This window comes from Lepus europaeus, chromosome 11, assembly GCF_033115175.1.
Source record: "Lepus europaeus isolate LE1 chromosome 11, mLepTim1.pri, whole genome shotgun sequence".
NCBI lineage: Eukaryota > Metazoa > Chordata > Mammalia > Lagomorpha > Leporidae > Lepus > Lepus europaeus.
Genome location: NC_084837.1, coordinates 50,449,571 through 50,455,570, shown reverse-complemented (window position 1 = coordinate 50,455,570; position 6,000 = coordinate 50,449,571). Strand labels below are relative to the sequence as shown.

The window sequence follows — 6,000 nt, the reverse complement described above, 5'->3', positions numbered from 1 at the left end:
CAACCACCTTTACTAGGTCCATTCCCGCCACTGGATGCACTAATTAGTTCTAAGAGATGTCCTTTGAATTTCCCAAGGGATGAGATGATTTGCTAAATGGTACCATGATGTATAGAATGTCTCTGAAAACCCTATAAAAACCCTGTTAACTGAGGGGTTGGGGCTCTCAATTCAAATCCGCTGCATCAGTGATAGTTGAGAGTCCAGGCCCAGACCTGTAATAAAACTCTCATGTGTTTTACAGCAGTATCAGCTCCTTGATGGTTTTGGGGACAATCAAACTGGGCATAACAGGCCCAAGTCCTTGGGCTCCTGCACCTGCATGGGAGACCCGGGAAAAGCTCCTGGCTCCTGACTTTGTATCAGCACAGCTCTGGCCATTACAGCCATTTGAGGAGTGAATGGATGGAACTCTCTCTCTCTCTCTCTCTTTTTATCTCTCTCTGCCTCTCCTTCTCTCTCTCTGTAACTCTGACTTTCAAATAAATAAATCTTAAAAAAAAAAAAAAAAGTGCCCTTGGGTAGGCATTTGGCCTAGCAGCAGTTAAGATGCCCACGTCCCATATCCAAGAACTTGGGTTTGATACCTGCTTCCAGCTCCTGATTCCGGTTTCCTGCTAATGCAGACCCTGGGAGGCAGTGAGTTATGGGCCAAGTACTTAGGTCCCTGCCACCACATGGAAGATCCAGATTGAGTTCCCAGCTCCCAGTTTGAGCTTTGGTCCAGCCCTGGCCATCTTAGGCATTTTTGGGAATGAACCAGTAGATAGAAGCTGGCTCGCTCACTCTCTTTCTCTTCCTCTCCTTCTCCCTCTTTTTTTTTTTTTTTTAAGATTTATTTATTTATTTGAAAGTCAGAGTTACAGAGAGGCAGAAGCAGAAGCAGAGAGAGAGAGAGAGGTATTCCATCTGCTGGTTCACTCCCCTGATGGCCGTAACGGCTAGAGCTGCGCCAATCAGGAGACAGGAACTTCTTCTGGGTCTTCCACATGGGTTCAGGGGCACAAGGACTTGGGCCATCTTCTACTGTTTTCCCAGGCCATAGCAGAGAGCTGGATCAGAAGTGGAACAGCCGGGACTCAAACCGGCGCCCATATGGGATGCCGGCACTGCAGGCAGCAGCTTTACCCACTATGCCACAGTGCCAGCCCCTCTCTTAATTTTAAAAACAGCCAACAACAAATGTCCACTGACTTTCTTTTAAAAAGTGTTTTCCAGGGTTCTGTGAGTCACTCTGACAAATTATAGAACCTGAAGAGGCTGTGGGAACCCCAAATTGGTAGCCAGTTGGTCAGAAGCTCAGGAGGACTGGGGACCTCCAAAGGCTGGCTGGCACCTGAAGTGAAGGGGTAAAATCTCAGTCCACCCCTGCCAGACCTCCTGGGGAGGACGGAGCGCCCTTGGTTAATGGGGTCTGCACCAACTCCAGATGGTTAGCACAGGTTTGAATTGTAGTACACCAGAGGGAGTCAGGCCTGTTGGGATTGAAACAAAATGCACGCTACAGTTCATTTTAGTCATTCTTAATCAATTTCAAATACAATTATCTTTTGTACAAGGGAGTAAAAACAAAAAGCACACACACTTGTTCCAGAACTAAGAAATGGACAGATGTCTTAGTTTTATCAGCTATTGAGAAAAAAAACTCTGGCTTTGAGCAGCTCAAAATTCAGATTCTGGAACCTGGTGGCCAGCCCCAGGGTGCTCAGTGCCATTTAGGCTTTTTGTTATCAGCACTAAACCAACAAAGGGGTAAAATCTCAATCCACCACTGGCCAGACTTGAGCCTCTTGTCATCTGCATCTGAAGAGTCCTTTTCCCTGGGCCTGAGACACCAGTGACACCCAACATCCCCGCCCGCCCACCGTAGCTTTCATTCCCAGCTACTGGTGTGGACCGATGCTCTGGTGGCCTGTGAAATGGAACCGCAAGCTTTCACCTTTTTAGTAACCAGCTGCCTGCACCAGCGCCCTTGGCCAGTTCTAAAGCGCCTCCCTCCTTCATACCCTTTCTGTACCAGCATACTCATTAGCTTGCTAACAAACTAAAGATGGTAAAGTGAGCTTGAGAGCAACTCACCTAAGACATTTTTTGCCTATTTCTAAGAGTAACTGTGATGAACATCCAGGCCAGGAGTAGGCAGTCAATATCAAAACCAGGAGGAAAAACCTCCCTCCCACAACACTGTCTTGACAAGGCCTGCTCCAGAGGCCATCACTGTGCTTTAGTGGGTGAAGTTGCTGCCTGCGGCGCTGGTTCCAGTCCCGGCTGCTCCACTTCTGATCCCGCTCCCTGCTAAAGCACCTGGGAAAGCAGCAGAGGATGGTCCAAGTACTTGGACCCCTGCACCCACCAGAGGGACCCTGATGGAGTTCCAGGGTCCTGGCTTCAGTCTGGCCCAGTCCTGGCTGTTCCAGCCATTTGGTGAGTGAGCCAGCAGATCAAAAATCTCTTTGTCTGTCTGTCTGTCTGTCTGTCTCTCTCTCTCTGTGTAACTCTGCCTTTCAAATAAATAAATTAATCTTAAAAAAAAAAAAAAAGACCTGCTCCAATCCAGAGAGATTACAGGTAACATACTCGATATGATCAAACAAGGCACATTAATTTGCAGGATACTGATACGTATGATTAAAACATCATCTTGCAAATTCTATCCTTAAACATCTTTAGGCCTTTACAATCCTTTGTATTATCAAAGTTTTATAACTTGAAGCCAATCTCATTACAGATGACTCTCAACAACAGTTCTTTAAAAAAAAAAAAAAAAGATTTATTTATTCAAGAGGCAGAGAGAAAGAGAAATAGAGGGAAAATCTTCCATCCTCTGGTTCACTCCCCAAATGGCTGCAATGGCCAGATCTGGGCCAGGCCAAAGCCAGGAGCCAGGAGCTTCCTTGTAGTCTCCCACATGGGGGCAGGAGCCCAAGAACTTAGGCCATCTTCTGCTGCCTTTCCAGATACATTAGCAGGGAGCTGGATAGGAAATGGAGCAGTGGGGACTCGAACTGGTACCCATATGGGGTGCCAGCACTGCAGGCAGAGACTTAACCTTCTATACCACAGTGCCAGCCCCTCAACAACAGTTCTCTTCCAGGCTGTCTACACCCACAATGTTTCTGGCTCCAGCAATAGCCTGTGGAATAATAACTGAGAGGAAAACACCCAATTGTCCATCCTCCACATCATGGACACAGAAGGAAGAACTCAACCAAGCCCGTAGCAATTCCATTTTTTCCCTACCTCTCTGTAGCTAATGCCTTTTAACCACTTTCCTCTCCTCCCACCTCCTTGTGTACGCTCATCAGTCCTCCCAGGAGAGCACACATCCAACAATAGTCTCTTGCTGTTTAGAAGTTGCAGGAAGAAAAGGAATAGGTTGGCCACATTATCTTCCTTTTTCTATTGAGTGTGGAGCTCTCGCTAACTCACTTCAGAGTCTCCTGCCTTCCTTCCGCTTCAGATCCGGGGTCTCCAGCTTAGTCACCGCAGTTGTCTATCTAAGACTGGTTCTTCATGAACGATGCAGAGTCAGAGGAGAAACAGCTCATGAACTCTGCCCCAGCAGACTCCTGGGCTGTCCCCCCCTTTATTTTGTGCCACCAAGATTAAGGTCAACTACAGGTCCTCACTCTCAGTCAACTTCATCCATATTTCTAGGGAATCACTAAAAATAAGTCATTTTACACTGTGCTCGTGAATACAATATTAAAAAAAGAATGATAGCATTCTCCATCACAGAGAGGGAAGAAAGTATGTGACATACAGAATACATAGAAAGGCATCTCAGCTGGCGCCGCAGCTCAATAGGCTAATCCTCCACCTGCGGCGCCAGCACACTGGGTTCTAGTCCCGGTCGGGGCACCAGATTCTGTCCCGTTGCTCCTCTTCCAGTCCAGCTGTCTGCTATGGCCCGGGAGTGCAGTGGAGGATGGCCCAAGTGCTTGGGCCCTGCACCCACATGGGAGACCAGGAGAAGCACCTGGCTCCTGGCTTTGGATCAGCGCGGTGCGCCGGCCGCAGCACACCAGTCACAGCGGCCATTGGAGGGTGAGCCAGCGGTAAAGGAAGACCTTTCTCTCTGTCTCTCTCTCTCTCTCACTGTCCACTCTGCCTGTCAAAAAAAAAAAAGAAAAAAGAAAAAAAAAAGAAAGGCATCTCAGAAATTTCACGGAAAAGTAGAATGAAAAGATAATTCTAGGGTGGGTGTCATGACACAGTAGTCTAAGCTGCTGCTTGCAACACCCACACCCCACATTGGAGTGCCAATTCGATTCCCAGCTCCTCTTCTTCCAATCCAGCTTACTGCTAATGCATCTTTGGAGGCAGCAGGTAGTGGCTCAAATACTTGGGTCCCTGCCACCCACATGGGACACCCTGATGGAGTTCCTGGCTCCCGGTTTTGGCCTAGACAAGCTTCATCTGTTGCAGCCATTTAGAAAGTGGACCCATGGGGCCAGCGCTGTGGTACAGTGGGTTAAAGCCTTGGCCTGAAGCGCCGGCATCCCATACGGACGCCGGTTCTAGTCACGGCTAGTCCTCTTCCAATCCAGCTCTCTGCTGTGGCCTGGGATAGCAGTAGAAGATGGCCCAAGTCCTTGGGCCCCTGCACCTGCATGGGAGACCCAGAAGAAGCTCCTGGCTCCTGGCTTCAGATTAGCGCAGCTCTGGCCATTGCGGCCATCTGGGGAGTGAACCAACAGATGGAAGACCGCTCTCTCTGTCTCTGCCTCTCTGTAACTCTTTCGGTGGGCCCAGCAGATGAAATATCTCTCTCTCTGTCTCTCCGCCTCTCTCTACCCTGCCCTTCAAGGAAATAAAAATAAATGAACATTTTTTCAAAGATATTATGCGTTCTCCATGAATTTTTCGAGGACCTTCATAAATGTGCACACACCTATATATGCACATATTCTAACTACATATTTGGCCCTGTTTTCTTTCTATATGACTTTTGATTGTGTACTTTCTTATATAACTTACATTTTAAACATTTTCCCTTATAGACAATATTCAGAGATACATTTTCCCTTATAGACAATATTCAAAGATAGCAATTACCTGCCTCAAGTATGTCCTGACTAATTAGAAAACCAAAGGGTTTTAATAGGCAGTTAGAGTTTCTATCAAAGTAAATGCTGTTTTAAAGACAACCGATCCCTATAATTATATAAATATATTCACATTAAACCTGATAATGCCATTGAGGAGGTTCTTTGCTATTAGTTGATTCCCAATAATTGGACAAACTACAAAGTCAACTGTGATTTTTAAGTGTTATTTTCATTCCCAAAGAAAAGAAAGGAAGAAAAAAAAGATGAAACCTTCTTGGTCACAGCAAGAACCAAAACACTATTACACCTGTCTCTTTGCATGAATTTCATCTCAAACATACACGTACCAAAATCTACTTCAAACAAACTGCTATCATTAGCTCAAACCTGAGCAATGAAGCCTGCAGAAGACAGCCTTTCTCCATGCCATTAGAGAGAAAACACACCACCATTATTCAGGAGGCCTGCAGAGAAAGAGATCTGAAAAAAAAATAAAAGAAGAAGAAGAAAAATAAATAGCCATATTTTAGATTCTGTGAATAGGGCATTATGGCTGGAATTTATTATACAAGATTTTCCTGAAATATTTGCTCTAATTTTAGAGCTTTGTCAAACCTTATGATGGAAATAATTAAAACCTGTGCACTGTGAGCTGAAGCTAGTGGGTTTCCCCCACTAGCTGATAGTAATGGCAATGCCGCCAGCCGCCAGCTGTAGGACAAGTTGGCCATCTTATCTACAAACATCAGGCTGGACATTAACCAACATCACTTGGGGCTGCTGGAATTCCTGGGAGCAGGTCAGTAGGTCCAGGTCTCTGCCCTCCTCACCTCACATGGGAACAGTGCTTGGAGAAGGATACTTGTTGAACGGAACCTGCCACAGGCAACGCACTGCAGGAGCGCCCCCACCCCTTGGTATTCTGTTTCACTATAAAAGCAGCCCCTCG

The 6,000-nt window shown here is 46.5% G+C and overlaps 1 long non-coding RNA gene across 1 annotated transcript in view; it reads right to left on the bottom strand.

The window, feature by feature from the left end:
* Positions 1 to 5,407: 5,407 nt before the first annotated feature.
* The window catches only part of LOC133769964 (uncharacterized), a 32,205-nt gene continuing 31,612 nt past the window's right edge, over positions 5,408 to 6,000 (bottom strand). The window contains exon 3 of the long non-coding RNA XR_009867293.1: positions 5,408 to 5,531. This is a non-coding gene — a long non-coding RNA (uncharacterized LOC133769964). The remainder of the gene's footprint in view (positions 5,532 to 6,000) is intronic.